General features: G+C 42.5%; 1 pseudogene; it reads right to left on the reverse strand.

The window, feature by feature from the left end:
* Nucleotides 1-18,611: 18,611 nt before the first annotated feature.
* LOC149427691 (U2 spliceosomal RNA) lies at nt 18,612-18,727 on the reverse strand (annotated as a pseudogene).
* Between the last annotated feature and the right edge of the window lie 1,385 nt (nt 18,728-20,112).

The raw sequence follows: 20,112 nt of genomic DNA on the forward strand, positions 1-20,112 counted from the left end.
AAAAAAAATTAGAAATATACATACATATAATCTATTCATCATGATTTATAGTATATCTCTAAGCAAATTTGTATGGTTTTGCATGGTTAGAACCTATTTTTTTTATTTTTGTCCTTTTTGGGAGATTTTACTTCATGTTCTGTGTACTCAACATGAAGCGTAAGGACATCTCTTCAAAGTGAGAGAAAATCTAATGTTAGGCCCCTTTCACACGAGCGTTCCATATGTCCGTTTTTCATCAGTCCGTTTACAGAGGAAAAACGGACACCTGTGTATTTCTATGGACTGGCGGATGTAAGTGGATGATCATCTGTTTACATCCGTTAATGTCCACATCCGTTAACATCTTTTTTTTTGAACGGAAGAAAACCCTATTTTTATTCTGTTAAAAAAAACAGAACGGCCAAAAAACGGATGTAGATGGACAAAAACTGATGTAAACGGATGAAAAACGGATGTAAATAGACAAAAATGGATGAAAATGGACAAAAAATGGATGAAAACGGATGCAAACTAACCCTAATAAATCAACAGCACTCAATATCTCTCTCCCCCCTTTAGAGTTGACGCACCTAAAGCAGATTCTACCATTCCCTTGGTCGCGCTGTCATATCCCATTCTTGGGTATTATACTGACCCCTAAGTTATCAGACCTTTACGCAGCTAACTATCTTCCGATGCTAAACCATCTTTCTGCCCTTTTGACCAAATGGTCTTCCTTACCCCTCGCTTGGCTAGGCAGAATAGCAGTTATCAAGATGTCAATCCTCCCAAAAATTCTATATCTATTTAGAGTCCTTCCAGTCCCAGTCCCCCCTCACTACCTCCGTACACTACAGCGTCGCATTTTTTCCTATGTATTGGGTAATACTCGTCCTCGTATACCTCACTCCACCCTATACCGTCCTAAGCTCAAAGGTGGTCTAGGCCTACCTGACATCAGCAAATACTATCAAGCAGCGCATTTACCTAAGTACCATGCAACCTTTGAAATCCCTCAATGGGTTGCACTTGAATCGATAGAATGTGACCCCTTATCTACAGCTAACTTACTCTGGTTGAGGCCTATAGACCGCCGCTCTATAACCAACCCCATCACCTCTCACTTTTTATCCCTATGGGATAAACTGAAAACCCGATATCCCCTCCAATCGCTACATAATCCTCTGCTCTCGTTTTTACGAAACCCAGCTTTTCCCCCGGCCTGGCAGACGCCCCTTTTATTAAAAGCCTGGTCCTCTTCTAATTGCTCCGCACGCATCATTTCTTGCAGAGGAATAAGTTTAAAACCTTTGCCTCGCTACGGGAAACACATAGCCTCCCAGCCTCCGAGATATTCCGATACTTACAGCTACAACACTTTTATGCTCCCTACGCTACCACAACAAATCGGCTAGATGCCATGTCTCTCTTTGAACGAGCGTGCTACAAAGACCCCCATAGACGTGGGCTTATTTCTTGCTTATATTCACTCTTCACTACTTCGATTACCACGTCCCCCCCTCTGTATACCCATAAGTGGGAAGTGGATTTGGGCAGGAAACTCGACCCATCTGACTGGGATCACATTTGGGCTAACACAAAATCATCTTCACAGAACATTGTAGCATTGGAAACGAATTCTAAAGTTTTAACCCGCTGGTACTTGGTCCCAGCGAGAATCTCAAAATTTACCCCTAATTACTCACCCAACTGTTTTAGAGGCTGTACAGACTTAGGGATGCACTACCATATGTGGTGGGTTTGCCCAGTGGCCTGGGTCTTTTGGGATGAAATTTTCACCATACTATCTACACTTAGCGCTATCACTTTAAGACCTGATCCAACAACAGCCCTACTCAATCAGTGCCCCCCTGGCGTCTCCAACTCACAATTCAAGCTCCTTATGCAAGTTACAACAGCGGCTAAGCAGGTTATAGCGAAATCCTGGAAATCCCCCACCCTTAGTGTTGCTGCCGTCAAATCCAGAATAACACAAGCCATGATACATGCAAAGGTGGAAGCCACAATTCTTGACACGATCCCTAAATTTTTGCACATATGGAACCCCTGGGTAGAGCGCTTCCTCCCGCCTAACTTTGATGAATCACTCCTTCTCCCTTGATTTCTATATTGTGCGCCCAGAATACTGTCAATAGTCCTTCGTGGGCAACTCATGGAGTCTGCTGTAAACTAGCCGATTGCTTATGGAAGTCATCGTTATTGTTTTTTTTTCCCATACCCTCCCTTCCTCCCCCGTCTGATCCCCCTCCAAACTTCCCCCTACTTCTTAAATGCACTTAAGAGACGTTACTTGGATTGGCTGGGACGATAATGTCATCTATTGCCGACTCTTATGTTCTTGCTTTTGCTTGCATTGTATAGACATCTGTAATGTGCTCCTCATTCATTTTTCTTCAATGTCCTATAGCCTCTTCAATGTCCACTGTATATATACAATGTCTCCTTGATTGTGTTGTTAAAGTTTTCTCTTTTGTTAATAAAAATGTTTGAACAAGAAAACGGATGCAAACTGACAAAAACGGGTATAAATGGATGAAAACGGATGTAAACTAATGAATGTAAAATGATGAAAAACGGATGAAAAATGAATGTAAACTGATGAAAACTGATGTAAATTTTTCTGTTTTTTCTTGGAAAAAATGTGACTGAACTGATGAAAAAAACGGAACGCCCATATGAAAGGGGTTTTAGTTGTCCTTGGAGCAGGTGTCCTCAGTAGAAGATTTCCCCTTTATTTATCTTCCAGTAACAACTTTTGATTTTTCATCCCTTTAATAGTACAATTTATGGAGAGGATGAATCTTCCAAGAAAGGACACAGAGAGTAATAAATACCAGAGAAAGAGAAAAGGATTGGAACTCTGAAGTCTGAAAAACAAGTTTATTTCAATTGAAGTTTAATAGAAGCTTACAAATGTCCAACGTGTTTCGAGGATTCAGAGATGCCTCTCATTAGAGCTGAAGAATGGATGGAAGGTCTTAGTTATTGGATTTGGGTTAAGAAAATTAACAGGATTTCCACAGGCAAAACTCAGCAGCAGCTGATTATTTCATTGGCTAATTATGTAGATTAGTTTTTATTGGCATAAACTTGTTTTCAGATTTCAGTTCTTTGGGTGGTGCTACAGTCCTCATCTCTTTCTCCAGTCACAGTCCAAGAGAACCTTTAATGTAGGATGGCAAACAGCTGAAAGTCACCACACTGCTACATCAGCACCATTTCCACCACCATCAGGTGGAAGCAGATACAGCTTGGAGGGGTTCCAGTGCCAGTTATGTACCCTCCCAGCCAGGCCGGGACTGGGACAAAAGAAATAGGCCTGGGCATTTTAGACTGAGTAGCCCACATTTTTTAAAAAAACAAATTACAAATAATGACAACTACTTTTTTTTTCATGGACCGAAGGGGAGGGGGTCTGTGGGGGCGGTTGGTGACGGGACAGGATATTTGCGGAGTCGGTTCTCCACACTGTAATGTAAAGGGGCACTGTGATATATAGGGGACTGCAGTGTAATGAATACAGTGCCCATCTACAGTGCAGTCCCCTATATATCACAGTGCCCCTTTACATTACAATGCCCCTAGCAATCACAGCCCCCCATCACAGCACCCCCTGTAGTCATGCCCCCTCCTTTTCTCTCTAATCACAGTGCCCCCCTTTTACTCTCTGCCTCCCCTGCACAGTCCTACCTTCGGCAGGGCAGGGGCAGGATTCAGCCTTTGCGTCCTCTCCAGGATCTCCTGCCCCGCCAATGATGTCATCCTATCAGCAAAGCAGAGGGCAGGAGGAGCTGCATATTTGGATCACATTAACAAGTGAGTGATTACCCGCTTGTTATTATGAAAAGTCTCTCTGTGCAGATCTCCAGCGCCTCCCACCCCTGTTCTGCTAATAGGATGACATCATTGGTGGGGCGGAAGAGCCAGGAAAGGAGACACAGGCATGGCCGCATAGCAGGAGGTGAGAGGCAACCGTGGTCTCTTTTAGCCTAGTCCAGACCGCAATCACCACTTACCTCCTGCTGGGCAGCCCGGTCATCAACAGGCCATGGACTGGTATAAGTCCATGGCCCAGGGGTTGGAGACCCCTGCATTAGCCAGCTCTTGTTAGGACATGCGGCCCATCCGCCCCAGCCTACCAGGCAAATACCCAGTGTGCCCTATGGCCAGCATCTAGCAAAAAAAATCCAAACAGGTGTTCTAACTCTTCCCTATTCTATCCACCATTAAAATTACAACATTTTGGCAATAGATACACTATAAAAGAATAAAGGGAAAATACAGAAATAAGCGGTGTAGAAAGCATACAAAGAATATGTTGCCATGGAATAAATTACATTTATTTTTGGACTTAAAGTTGAACTCCAGGCAAACAGCTAATTACTCAGATAAAACGCATATATGGGAGTTTTTTGACCTGCCAAAGGTTTCGTGATGATACTGAAATATATACAGCACCTCAAAAAGCATTGAGGACACTGAATCATGTTTACAGCTAGGCAATTCATGTTTTTACCACTTTAGACACAGCATGATGGGCATTGTTGTTTTTCAGTCTGTAGAGAAACATGTTCTCTCAGCTGCCCCTACTGGACCACAACCCATGGTGGTTTGTAGGCACAAGTGGATGGATTCTGGTCTGTTGTCATCAATATCCTTGCTAAGCATGGCTGCTTTTATTTTTTCTCATTTATTTATCATCCTGGTTGTCCTGAAGAATTGAGAGACTGGGAATAAAACAGTCAGTGGCAGGCGAGTTATTCATGGAAGAGTCCTTTGCTGTTGTTACCATCATTTTAAGCATTTTGACTTGTACTTAGCTGTAAAAGTTCCAATTTCATTAGTAAGCATTCTAGATATTCATCAAATGCATAAGAATACTCCCTTTTTAAGCTATGAAGAGCTGTTTCTTTGGTTATTAGCCCCCACTGTTTGGGCAGTACAGCTGGCTCAGATTCGTATTCTTTTGCAAACTCCTCATTAAATTTCACAAAAATGAATTTCCAGTAGTCTGTCGCCTCTGTGCAAGTGTCAGGTTTTATCTCCCAATTTGGGTAAATTTTTTTGTAGTTTTTATATTTGTAAAAATTCCACTGTGTATCTGGATTCTTGAATTTGTCCCCAGAAGCCACAGACGTGGTACAGATCCCAGTGGACAGTGCATTTGTTTTGTTCATTTTTAATTTTCCTAACCCGTCTGGTCTATGGATAGATGCAAAGTGGTTTTGATGATTTATGCCTCCAGCCTCACAGGGGACTTTACAGAATGGGCACTTCTGCCCACAGCCAAGCACCTTCCTGAGCAGTTCTTCCTGAGGTTTCAGGGTGATCAGTTCAAGTATACATTCGATTCTTATGGACTGCAAATTTGACAAAGTATTTGTTCTCTTTTCCTTTAGCAATGACTTGATGTATGATGAGAACTCTCCAACATTTGCTTTGCTGTGGAATGTGATGAGCTTCAATCCTTTCTTGTTAATTACTAATTCTCGCTTTAGCATCTCACAAACATTATCTAAATATTTGCCTATGTCTTCACTCTGTAGACACTTTTCATCATTAAGAACGTCTGTGATCTTTTTCTCGATGGAAATTAAAATTTCCTCTTCAAATCTTCTGAGAGTTGAAGGATTTCGGTATTTGCGTAAGATGTACTGAAGTATCCAGTCAGCTAAAAATTGTTCGTATGATTGAATGTAACCGAGATATTTCTCAAATGACATCGCTTCAAGCAGACTATGCAGGACGGTAAACTGAAAACATGATCTACTGGTGAAGACCTGCTTGTCAGAACTGCTTAGGATATCATCAACAATTTTTTCACCAAGGTGTTCAAAAATGTGGTTATAAATAGCCGGCTCAAGATAGCTCTCACAGAAGAGCTTGGCTCTGCTCTGACATTCATCTTTTTCTTGGAAAATGTTCTGAAACATCAAAAAATACTGAGGCTTCAGTTTATTCAGGTAGGTTTTGGGGTCATTCTCTTCTATGAACTTTTCATGCATCCTTTCAAAACTTTGTGCAGCTTTTGATAAAATGATAAGTTTGATATCCAGCTCACATATGGTGGTGAAGTGCAGCTTTTTACTGCGTGTGTTAAAGTTTTCATTGATCATGTGCAGTAAATCCTTACAGTACATATCTGTATAGTCTTCGGAGCTTTTAACTTTTTCTGTCACATATTTATTGCACCCTTCAATTAGTGACTGTGCAAAATCATCTAAAGTTTGATGGTGTTCTTGGCCAGAAAACAACACACCATGTATTTTTGCAATCTGGGACAGATCAATGTAGTTTTTGTTTTGCATAATCTGATGCAATTTTTCTTGTACAGCAGATCCTTTATTTTTCATGTCCTCTCTGAGTTCACAAAACATTTCTCTGCTTATGTTGCGTCTCTTTATTTTCTCAAAGTGTGAATCTGAGAGTATATTTTCCCACATTGTGTTAAATTTCTTCTGTAATTCTTCATTATTGAGTTCCCCCTTCTGACTTCTGAGTTGTAGAAGCTCCGTGATTTTATCTTCAATCACTTTCTGGTATCTATTTTGAATGTCCTGAATCTCTGACTTTCCTTTTTGAATATTAAAAGCCTCTCTACACTTATTAAGTGCATTTCTTTGGTGATTTTGTATTAGAACAGATATATTTATTTCAAATGTTTCCCTGTATTCTTCTATTAATTTATTTTCAGTTTTATTCTCATAATAATCTTTCAGCAATTCCATCATTTTACTGAATTCATCACCTAGAATGTTTTGAAGTTCTTGGTCATACTGGTCATGTGTTTTGGCATCAAGAGTGTCTGCAGAGTGATTTTTTATATCATTTTTTATGCTGGTCACCACATTGTTGACCTTTCTGCTCAGTTGCCATTCCCATTGAGAAAATTCACTGCAAAGTTTGTTGTAAGCATCCGCCACTAAGCTGTTTTTGAAACTAAAAATAAATTTCTCATGCTTAACGGCCCTCCATAAATTTTCCATCCAGACAATAAATTCTCGAATGCTGAGTGCCTTGACAGTAGATTTTTGGGTTTTCATTATTTGAAATAAAAATGTTTTTAATTCATGAACATGTTCACTATAGCCAATGTTTACTGAAGCCATAGGTGGCACTCCTTGAAATAATGCTGGAATGTACCAGTTGTGGTTTTCAAAATCATAATCCATGACATCCCCAAAAGTCATTATACCAGTCTTCTTTTCCATTTTTGCTGCCAATTCTGTCATTTTGTCCAGCAGATCCAGAAGTTTCTTCTTGTCTCTCATATTCTTATCATGAGCAGACACATCACTGACATTCTGATGTACAAACTGGCAGTTGGGTTTTTTCCCTACTTCTCTCATTCGAAGAAAAGCATGGACCACAATCTGTAAAATATCCCTCATATCTGTTGTGGTTTCCATGGCCATGTTGATGATGGTGATATCACTCAAACCAACTACTAGTGTGGCCAGTTCATTGTCATGTTCATAACTGCCCTCCAAAGAGGTCAACTCTGGAGCTTTCAACCCCTCTGTGTCAATAACCAGAATGAAGTGACAACCCAGTTCCTCCTGGAAGTTCTCTTTCACTTTTAAAAGACTAATGAAGGCTCCTCTTGTACATCTTCCACTGGCCACAGGGAACTGCAAACCAAACATGGTGTTCAGAAGGGTGGATTTCCCCGTACTCTGCACTCCCAGCACAGATATGACTCTCATTTTACATTGTCCTCCTGTCTTGTTGTCCAGCTCGGTCAGAATATCAGTTATCCATTGCAAGGGAATGTTAGAGGCATCTCCATCAATCAGCTCTAATGGAAAACCATCCAACAGAAGATTGGCTGCTTCTCCCGGAAGCCCCTTAAATTGTCTCTTCTCTTCTCTAGCACTGTTGTACCTACTCACATAACACTCAGCCTCATAAATTTGCCCTATCTCCCTAATGAAGTGTTCAATTCCTAAACAGTTGTGGGAGGTACATTGATCTAACTGCTTAAGTTCTTCTCTATTTCCCTCATAATATTTTTTGTATTTTTCTTGCAACAACAAAAGATTTTTTCTAGTAATTGAATCTAGCATACCTTTTGTCCATTTTAAAAAGATTTGTCGTTCTTTCTGAGTCAAATTAGTTATTGCCTTTATAAATAAAACTACGCTGTCTGGCAGGTTTTGCTCATTTTGTGCGGTGCGTATTGAAAGGCGTTGCAATTCCAGTTCAGAGTAATATTCTTGTGTATCTTTTCCTCCTTGTCTTTTCATTCTGCACTGCTCTTTTTCAATTTCCGACAGTTTTTTCCACAGATCTCCTTGTAGTATCAGTGATTTCTTCTTAAATTCTTCCACATTTTCTATTGCAGCAGTCATATTACGTGCATACTCTTCTGCATTCTGACATTCAAGAGAGTTTTCATCTACAACAATAGCAAAGTCATGAATTTCTTTCCCCACATGGTCCAGTAGTACCCGTTTATTGTTAATTAAGGTACTAATGCATTTTTGTATCCGCTTCACAAATTCTACATTATTCCCTGTTTGTGCATTTGCTAATATTCTTGTTTTATCTAAGTTTAATATTGGCATTAGTTTTTTTAGGTATTGCAGTGTCTCACTTTTAATTTCTATACCAGGAACCGGAGTCACAATGAAGTAATATTGGGTGCTAGCAGTGCTGCAAGATGATAACAGTCTGAATTCCCTCTCAGAAATATTCTCAATCAAGATAAATACAGCTGATGAGACTCGCGCCAGAAACATAAACTGGTCCCAGTTGGTCTCCAGGTCTCCTCGAAGGTTGGTGACAGCGATGGGTTCTGGGAAAACATCTGACTTACCGCAGGGAAAATACCAGGACATTTCCACAAGTCCATCAGATATTTTCCTCTCAATATTTCCTCCCTCCATATCATGGTGGATGAAGAAGTTGTTATGTTGCTGAACTGGATTAAGAACTTGGTTCAGGATTTTAGATTTGGATAATTTGCTTTTGCCCATCCTAACAAAAGAAAAGATTGGCATGTGTATGTTGACCACATTTTCTTCTCTGAACCCTTTATTGTGAACGAGGGAATTAGGTTTCCACCTCTTCACTATATCTCTCATTGCCTCCAGCATGAGGGTGCAGTGTGACCCGTCATCAGCAGGAAGTAGCAGGGGGACAGCAAACTGGCACATGGACAATTTGGTTACAATCTCTCCCTGAACAAAACTGTCTGAGCAATGGAGGAGAGCACATAGGACATCCAGAGGGTGAATGGACTGTGGGAAATGTTTAACTTTAATGTTAAACATTTTAAGCAGGTCATCATCTTCATTCGACCCTGCACATAGCAATTCATTTTCAATTAAAGTGTTTCTTGCAGTTATGTTCACAGCCATTAACTTCCGTAGAAAATGCCAGGGAAGGTCTTCTATCTTCTTGGGCTTGTCATCCTCTAGACTTTCTGGTCCTATAGCAAGGACATCACCCAATGTTATTTTCTCATTGCTTTTTAAATTCAACTGCATTAAGAGATCTAAGAAGCTCTTTCTCCTGTCTGTAAAAACATATAAGCACAGTTAGTGTTCAATGAAAATTAAATTGCAAATTTAAATGAATTTAAATAAAAATGTAAAATTAAATTAAAATGTAAAAATTAATTGAATTAAAATGAAAAGTTACAAATTACATTTTAAACGTTACAAAGGTGCTTGATAATAAATTTACACATTCTCTTTATTATTATTATACAGGATTATTTTAGTACTATCAGTTTGCGCAGCACTTTACAATATAAAGGGGGAAAGGAGAACCATGCTCATGAGAGTTTACAATCTTATAGGGTGGGGGCAAGTGATACAAAATATATGTCAGGGCAGGGGCCGAGGAACGGACAGGCAGGCCTAACAATGTAACGCACTGGCTGATGACAACCACCACCCACAGACCGAAGTCCCTCAGGGCGCAGAGTCTAAGTCCCAGGCTGCCCTTCACCAGGGCCCCTGATGGTGGGGATGGACTTGACGCAGCCAGGAACCAGGTCGCGGCCCCCGAGACACCTCAGCTGCGGTAATGGCCGCCGCCAATGGCGTGTAGCTGGTGGAAGAGACAAAAGAGTAGTCAGACAGGCTGGGTCAACAACAACAAGACAAAACAGTACAGGACAGCAGACGAGAATCACAGGTCACGAGCCGGGTTCAGCAACAGAGGGTCAGATCAAAGGAGAATACAAAGAATAGTCGAGTCACAAGCCGAATCAGATACCAGGAGTCACGAGAGTCAGAACAGAGTAATAGCAACACAAAGACACAAGTGCAAAGAGCATGTGCGGGCCACAGGCTTATATGTCATCAGCCACACCCCTCTGGGGGATGGACCTCAGAGACCTGAAGGCATAAAAGGATTCCCATCATACACAGCAGAATCCAAGATGGACACCAGCACATGGAGTAACATAACCTCAGGGAAAAGGTAGGACCTTGACAATATAGTAGTTGTGAGGGATGAGCTTATGGAAGAGTTAAAATTTCAGTTATTAAGGGGATGTTGGATAGGCTTCCCCAAAAAGATGAGTTTTCAGGGATCATCTAAAAGCGGACAGAGTAGGAGATAGCTGGACAGGTTAAAGTAGAGAGTTATAGATGATGGGAGAGGCTCTGGAAAAGTTCTTGAGATGAGCATGAGAGGAAGAGACAAGGGAGCTAGAGAGCAAAATTTCTTAGAAATGGAGAGGATGGTTTTGGTGATATATTGAGACAAGATTGGTGATGTAAAATGGGACAGATTGGGAATATGTGTGTAGAGGTAGGCCAATGGGGAAAGGGTTGCAATAGTCAAGGCGAGAGATAACAAGAGAGCGAATGAGTTGGTGGTATCATTGGTTAATAAAAGTGCATATTTTAGAGATGTTACGAAGCTGATGTGTGCAGGATTTGGACAGTTATTGGATTTGGGGCTGAAAGGACAGGGCATTGTCCAGGATTATACCTAGCACCCTGGCATATTTGGGATGGACTGACAATTGTACACTGCTCAAAAAATGCAAGGAACACTTTGAAAGCACATCAGATCTCAATGGGGAAGAATCTCCTGCTGGATCTCTATACTGATATGGACTAAGTAATGTGTTAGGGACATAAGGATGACCCATCGTTTGATGGAAATGAAAATTATCAACCTACCAAAGGACTGAATTCAAAGACTCCCCGAAATCAAAGTGAAAAAATGATGCAGCAGGCGAATCCATTTTGCTGAAATGTCATTGCAGAAACTCAGAATGGTCCTCAGTAGTTTGTATGGCCCCCACGTGCTTGTATGCATGCCTGACAAAGTCGGGGCATGTTCCTAATGAGATGACGGATGGTGTCCTGGGGTATTTCCCCCCAGATCTGGACTGGGGCATCACTGAGCTCCTGGAGAGTGTGAGGTGCAACCTGGAGGGTCGGATGGACCGAAACATGACATCCCAGAGGTGTTCTATTGGGTTTAGGTCAGGCGAGCGTGGGGACCATTCAATGGTATCAATTCCTTCATCCTCCAGGAACTGCCTGCATACTCTCGCCACATGGCTGGGCCCTGTCGTGCACCAGGAGGAACCCAGGACCCACTGCACCAGCGTAGAGTCTGACAATGTGTCCAAGGATTTCATCCCGATACCTAATGGCAGTCAGGGTGCCATTGTCTGGCCTGTAGAGGTCTGTGTGTCCCTCCATTTATATGCCTCCCCAGGCCATCACTGACCCACCACCAAAACGGTCATGCTGAACCATGTTACAGCAGAACGTTCTCCACGGCTCCTCCAGACACTTTCATGTCTGTCGCATGTGCTCAGGGTGAACCTGCTCTTATCTGTGAAAAGCACAGGGTGCCAGTAGTGGACCTGCCAATTCTGGTGTTCAATGGCAAATGCTAATAGAGCTCTGTGGTGCCGGGCAGTGAGCACAGGGGCCACTAGAGGATGTCAGGCCCTCAGGCCACGCTCATGAAGTCTGTTTCTGATTGTTTGGTCAGAGACATTCACACCAGTGACCTGCTGGAGGTCATTTTGTAGGGCTCTGGCAGTGCTCATCCTGTTCCTCCTTGCACAAAGGAGCAGATACCGGTCCTGCTGATGGGTTAAGGACCTTCTACGGCCCTGTCCAGCTCTCCTAGAGGAACTGCCTGTCTCCTGGAATCTCCTCCATGCTCTTGAGACTGTGCTGGGAGACACCGCAAACCTTCTGGCAATGGTACGTATTGATGTGCCATCCTGGAGGAGTTGGACTGCCTGTGAAACCTCTGTAGGGTCCAGGTATGGCCTCATGCTACCAGTAGTGACACTGACCCTAACCAAATGCAAAACAGTCAGAAAAGATGAGTGGGGAAAAAAATGTCAGCGGACTCCACCTGTAAAACAATTTCTGTTTTGGGGGTCATCTCATTGTTGCCCATCTAGTGCATCTGTTAATTTCATTAACACCAAAGCAGCTGAAACTGATTAACAACCTCATCTGATACTTACCTGACCAGATCAATATCCCAGGAGTTTCATTGACTTGATGCTAGAGTCTGATTAAACAGTGTCCCTTTAATTTTTTTGAGCCGTGTATTATTGATCTTGATGGAAAAGTCAGGGAGGGCACAGGGAGGGGGGAATATCACAAGTTCAGTTTTAGAAAGATTTAGTTTGAGGAAGGTGTGTGACATCTATGGTGATGTGTCAATTAGTATGCAGTTATAAAATTAGATTTCTATCACAAGCATAATGACATTATTGAAAAAAAGGTTAAGAAAAATAATAATGGTAAAGTAACAGAATTGTAAGTTTTATTACAGTCCATCAAAACAGCAGCTTAGCAGAGAAAGGGGTTCATTGGAGTTGATTAGCGTTAACTAAAGTTTAATCATGGGTTTACGAACAGGGAATTTTTATTTACATTTTTTTTACCTGCAAGGTTTATTTAACCTTTTCCCAACTGCCCTATAGTAGAAATACCGCTACAGGATGACAGGGGTGCACAAAATCACGTACATATACGTGATTTTTCATTTCTGGGTAGGGGACGCGTGCCCTACCCACGCTGCCATTTGGGGCCGTGGCTTTCAATCACCGGGTCCCGGCAGATAATTACTCACCGTCGCCCGGTGATTTCCAAGCATCTAAGATGGGGAGGATAACTTTTGTAAACAAAACAGTTCTCCCGTCAACTTGTGCACACTGCTTTGGATGGCTGTGCACAGCACAGGCATGCAAAGCAGTGTGCTTACAGTGAAGCACACAGACACAGCACACAGTAAAACAGCACACAGTTAACCCTTTGATCAACCCTCATGTTAACCCCTTCCTACCCAGTGCCATTAGTACAGTGTCAGTGCTTTTTATTAGTGGGGATGTCATTCTGGTCAGGAAAAAAATCCTCAGGAGGGCAAGTGGTTAACTGAGGGCATATGCAGATCTCTTATGAATGAACCAGAGTAATTAGAATGTAGCAACACTAATATTGCTACTTGACAATTCTTATTGGCATTGTAGGCACTGTTCTGTGAGTGTCACTGAGGCCAGAAGACGCTGCAGCTCTTTACACAAAATCTGTGGATGCTCATGGGTGACAAAAAAAAATGTTTTTTTGTCCCATTATCATAAGATTTATCATTATAATGTAATTATCAGTTAAAGAAAAAAAAAAAGCTTTTGTGGTCACCACTTTGTGTGTCATAGCCTGAACTTTATATTCCTCCTACTGCCAATTCACGTAATCCAAGCCCTTAATCTATTTCCAGATGGAACAAAACTCATGTTCCGCCATACTGGACAATATAGAACAGAAACAAATGCCCTGCACCCAGGATTAATGTAAATTGAGCCTAATATATATTTTTACATATATATATGTATATATATACAGTTGCAAGAAAAAGTATGTGAACCCCTTGGGATTACGTGGAGTTTTGCATGAATTGGGCATAAAATGTGCTCTGAACGTCATCTAAGTCACAACAATAGAAGAACACAGTCTGCTGAACATAATACTACACAAACATTAGATGTTGCCATGGTTTAATTGCACATAACATGTAAACATTCACAGTGTAGGGAGGAAAAAGTATGTGAGGCCCTAGCTTAATGACTTCTCCCAGAGCTAATTGGAGCCAGGAGTGAGCCAACCTTGACTCCAATCAGTGTGATGATATTGGATGTGTTGCTGACAGTTGTCCTGCCCTTAAAAAACACACGCCTGTTTTGGGTTTACTGGTTTCAAGAAGCACTGTCTGATGTGAACCATGCCTTGCAGAAAAGAGCTCTCAGAAGACCTATGATCAAGAATTGTTGACTTGCATGAAGCTGGAAAGGGTTACAAAAGTATCTCCAAAAGCCTTGATCTTCATGTGTCCATGGTAAGACAGACTGTCTACAAATGGAGAAAGTTTAGCACTGTTGCTACTCTCCCTAGGCGTGGTCGTCCTGTAAAAATGACTGCAAGAGCACAGCGCAGAATGCTGCATGAGGTAAAGAAGAATCCCAGAGTGTCAGATAAAGACCTACAGAAATCTCTGGCACATGCTAACATTTTTGTTGACACATCTACAATAAGGAAAACATTAAACAAGAATAGAGTACATGGGAGGACACCACGGAGGAAGCCATTGCTGTCCAAAAAGAATATTGCAGCACGTTTGAAGTTTGCAAAAGAGCACCTGGATGTTCCACAGCACTACTGGCAAAATATACTGTGGACAGATGAAACCAAGATTGAGTTGTTTGGGAAGAACACACAACACCATGTGTGGAGAAAAAAAGGCACAGCACACCAACATCAAAACCTCATCCCCACTGTAAAACATGGCGGAGGGAGCATCATGGTTTGGGGCTGCTTTGCTGCCTCAGGGTCTAGACAGATTGTTGTCATTGATGGGAAAATGAATTCCAGAGTTTATCAAGACATTTTGCAGGAAAACGTGCAGCCATCTGTCCACCAACTGAAGCTCTGCAGAGGATGGGTGATACAACAGGACAATGACCCAAAGCATACAAGTAATTCAACAAAACAATGGCTGCAACAGCACAGAATACGCCTTCTGGAGTGGCCCAGTCAGAGTCCTGACCTCAACCCAATTGAAATGCTGTGGCATGACATTAAGAGAGCGATTCACACCAGACATCCCAAGAATATTGCTACACTGAAACAGTTTTGTGAAGAGGAGTGGTCCAAAATTACTCCAGATCGCTGTGCAGGTCTGATCTGCAACTACAGGAAACGTTTTGGTTGAGGTTATTGCTGCCAAAGGAGGGTCAACCAGTTATTAAGTCCAAAGGTTCACATACTTTTTCCTCCCTGCACTGTGAATGTTTACATGTTATGTGCAATTAAACCATGGCAACATCTAATGTTTGTGTAGTATTATGTTCAGCAGACTGTGTTCTTCTATTGTTGTGACTTAGATGACGTTCAGAGCACATTTTATGCCCAATTCATGCAAAACTCTGCGTAATCCCAAGGGGTTCACATACTTTTTCTTGCAACTGTATATATATATATATATATATATGTATGTATATATATATATATATATATATATACATATATATGTATATATATATATATATATATATATATATATATATATATATTAAAATTAAATAGCTGTTATTATGTGTTCAGAATAAAGTGGAGTAAACTGTACAAGATAAACCAATAATAAATGGCTATGTAAATCAAAAAGTGCGGCGCTTAAAAGGGAAATACAGTATGAGTAGTACACGTATCTACATCATTAGATAAACAGTTCATTAGGTGACTTGAAGTGACTTCAGGTGCTCTCATGTGACTGTATCCTCCTATTATTAGTAAGGTGCTGTGATATAAAGTGCGGAAAGACTGCGCACTCACCAGAACGCGCAATTTAACCACTTGCCTACCAGGCACTTATACCCCCTTCCTTACCAGGCCAATTTTCAGCTTTCAGCGCTGCCGCACTTTGATTGACAATTGCGCGGTCATGCAACATTGTACCCATATGAAATTTTGATCATTTTTTTCTCACAAATAGAGCTTTCTTTTGGTGGTATTTAATCGCCACTGGGCGCTTTACTTTTTGCGCTATAAATAAAAAAAATTGCAAAAAATTTGAAAAAAAAAAAAAAGTTTCTTTGTTTCTATTATAAAATTTTTCAAACAGGTATTTTTTCTCCTTCACTGATGTGCGTTGATGAGGCAGCACTGATGGGCACTGATAGGCGGCACTGATGGGCACTGATAGGCAGCACTAAAGGGCACTGATAGACAGCACTAATGAGGTGTCACGGATAGGTGGCACTAATATGCAGCACTGATAGGCGGCACTGATAGGTGACACTGATGATGGGTACTGATAGACGGCACTGACTGGTATCACTGCTGGGCACTGACTGGTGGCACTGACTGGCAGCACTGCTGGGCTGCACTGGTGGGCAGCACTGGTGGGTGGGCACAGGTGGGTGGCACTGGTGGGCACAGGTGGGTGGGCACAGGTGGGTGGCACTGCTGGGCACAGGTAGGTGGCACTTCTGGGCACAGGTGTGTGACACTGCAGAGTGGCACAGGTGGGTGCACTGCTGGGCACAGGTGGGTGCACTGCTGAGCACAGGTGGGTGATCTGCTGGGCACAGGTGGGCGGAGCTAGTGGGCGCACTGCTGGGCACAGGTGGGCGGAACTTGCGGGTGGCACTGCTGGGCACCGATCATCAGGGCACTGACAACTGCCGGTTCTCGGCAGTACTTTCCTCACGATCTGACAGCGTGAGGAAAGTGCAGCCGAGAACCGGCACTTGCATTTCCCTGTGATCAGCGTGTCATTGGACACCGCTGATCACGTGGTAAAAGGCCGCTGTGATTGGCCTTTTACCACATCACGTGATCAGCTGTGTCCGTAGGACACAGCGATCACGGAGATCGCCGGGTGCGCGCCCCCTGGGGCGCGCAGGAGAGCGCGTTCTGGGAGGACGTCATATGACGTCCACCCAGAACTGGCCGGCCGCAGTGAAGCCGTCATTCGGCTATCTGCGGTCGGCCGGTAGTTAATGAGCGTTTGTATATAATTATCCTGATGTCATCTGCTGGTCTGGGTAGTATCTGGAATCCAATATATTCCCTTCAATGGTCCTAGAAGCTGTTAGTAGGACATCAAGATGATCCAGGGATCCCTTCAGGTGATAGCTCAGGTACTGCCTTATAGGAGTGGAAAGGGCTCCCTCTCTGGTGATCAGGTGGGTGGCGTCCAGTGCATAAGATGGCCGCCGGAGCTGCTGCATTGGGTGTTACCCCTCAAATATTGTAAACATAGGTAGGAAAGTGCTGCCTTATAATATCCAGAACATAATTGCAACAAAGTGAATCAATATAGTGACTCCATCAATAATCCATAACACTAATGCAAACTCTGCAGTCTCTATATTAGTGCCTGTGTTTATTCTTCTTTGCCAAAGTGCCAATTCCCCATCTTTGCTCCCCACCATTGGTCTCACTCACTCACCAACTGCAATGGACTCTTAGGGGTTTATTTACTAAAGCTGGAGAGTCCAAAATCAGACTCCTTTCTGCATAGAAACCAATTAGCTTCTAACCTCAGCTTGTTCAATGAAGCTTTGGCAATGAAACCTGGAAGCTGATTGGTTTCTATGCAGAAGGGAGTCTGATTTTGGACTCTCCAGCTTTAGTAAATAAACTCCTTAATGTTATATAAGAGCCTATTTCACTTATTCTGAAGGTCTCGGTTTTGCTGGTACTTGTAGTTCCCCTCGGTGCAGATATGCTCTTCACTCAACAGGATCATCCAGTACAGCTTTTTTTTTTTTTTAAGTCCGCAAACGTGCAACTATAACGAAAAAACCCGTAAGTGTTCACAAAAAATGTGCAAGCGCAAAACACCACACGAAAAAGTGCACTTAGGGGTGTGCTGTGTCCTACCCCTAAAGGGGTTTGGACCGCTTACCCTGATCCCCCGGGGCACGAAGCTCCTGACAGGGACAAGGTTCCCAATTGGTCCTCCTGGCCAAAAGGCCTGGTGGACCACCGTTCCTTGTGTCCAGCCGAAGCCAGACACACAGTACTTGGTCAGGGGGCTCTCCCGAAGAAAAGCCCCCTAGGGATCAGGGGAGGAAGGAACCAAAAGGCCACACATCCTCCCCCTAGACTTCAGGGTAGGCCCGAGGACCCACACCCTCCGTCCGTGAAACACACACATAAGCGAAAGAAAAAAAGTGACAAACGTGGGAGGTGAATAAATTAAATAAATAGAAAATAAAAAAGTGGTACCGTGCCAAATAGTGCACAGACCAGGCCCTGAGGCCCGTAGCAAAAATTGCCCTGGACTTAGCCAAAAGACCTGGTCCTTAGGGCGCTGTGCAAAAAGAGTGAAAAACAGTGACTATGTGCCATCTTCGCACCGTGGGGTCCCACACCCAAGTGTTACTAGTGACACCCCTGAGGCGACTACTCAGGGGGCACTGAGTTTGCGGACTTTTTGCGTCCTCAGCCCCTGGCCAGACCAAGGTAGATCCGTCCAAATCAGGAGGTACTGGGTCTTTCCAGTCTTCTCGGGGGAATTACTCCCGAGGCCCCAGAACGAATCATGGCGCTCCCCGGTTTCTGTCCCTCCGGTACTAGCCTTCCGGACCCCCATCATACCAGTGAGGGTACTATACAACAGCCATCCCCGCAAAGCTAGAATGGCCGGGAGCACCCCCACTGGACACTGATAAGAACAGATACTACACTTGATCTTAGCCAAAAGGCCGAGAAGCGATCATCCAGTACAGCTGTCACACAATGTGGATACATATTTATAGGAAGTAAAGGTAGGGGGCCATATAGTGTAATTCTATGTAAACAATTGATATTGCACTCACATTAGAGAGAACGATTATAAGCATTAAATGCCAGACAGGAGGTGACGCACCGGCGTGCGCTCCACTGGCTGGCAATGATGTCACCACAGCTCACATAGTTATGTTTTAACCATTAGCCGCCCGGCCAATGGCCGTTTGGCGGCTTCAGATGTGTTCCTCCATTCCGGGTGCACGCCATTTGGCGTGCTCCCGCACATGCGCCGTTTGCGCTAGTGCAGAGCGGCGCAGCAGTGCGATCTGTCGCCGGCCGTGCACCTCGGACACGGCCGATGACAGATCCGAGTACCGGCTCCCGTTGCTGGTACCATGTGACCTGCTGTGACCAATCACAGCAGGTCACATGACAGTTGTATACATGGATGGCTTCATTCATGATGCCATCCATTGTATACTAGTGCCTAGCTGTGAATGGTCACAGCTAATCACATGCACATGTCATGTGATTAGCTGTGACCAAATCACAGCTAAGCACAAAAAAAAAAAAAAGCTGAATGAATCGATTTCATTCAGGTAAATGCTTGCTTATAGCAAAGTAATTCTTTGCTATAAGCAAATTGTGTAAAAAAAAAAAAAAAAAATACTGATCACTTCCCCAAAGTAGTACAATGTTACTATGGTAACATTGTACTATTTTGGTCATAGTAAAATATGAAAAAAAATCTTAAAAAAATTTTAAAAAATGTAATAAAAAATTAAATATAATAAAAAAATTTAAAAAAATTAAAAAAATATATATATTTTTTTTTTTTCATACTGTCACCAGTCAGTGTCCCTGTTCACCGCCATGCCAGTTATATGATGACGCTGTACTGCACTGGTGACAGTATGTAAAAAAAAAAATAGTGAAAATAATTTTTTTCATTTTTTCATTTCCGGAAAAAATTATGACAAAAAAATACAACTTCAAAAAACTCGCCATGCCCCTTATGAAGTACGTCGGACTGTCTACTCTTCAAAAAGGGGTCATTTGGGGATATCTGTACTATTCTGACATTTGGTGATATCTGTACTGTTCTGACATTCTTGGACCTCAAGAAATTAGATTGGCTGTCAGTACTTCAGGATTGATCAATATTCAGATCTATACCATAGTTTGTGAACTCTATAACTTTCCTACAAACTAAAAAATACATCCTAATTTGGGTTATTTTCACCAAAGACATGGAGCAGAATACATCTCGGCCTAAATTTATGAAGAACAATTATTTATTTGCAAACTTTTATAACAGAAACAAAGAAAAATGTGGTTTTTTTCAACATTTTTGGTCTTTTTTTTTTTGCTA

The sequence above is a fragment of the Staurois parvus genome, unplaced genomic scaffold, assembly GCF_062004578.1.
Source record: "Staurois parvus isolate SC_StPar_1 unplaced genomic scaffold, SC_StPar_1.0 ptg003577l, whole genome shotgun sequence".
NCBI lineage: Eukaryota > Metazoa > Chordata > Amphibia > Anura > Ranidae > Staurois > Staurois parvus.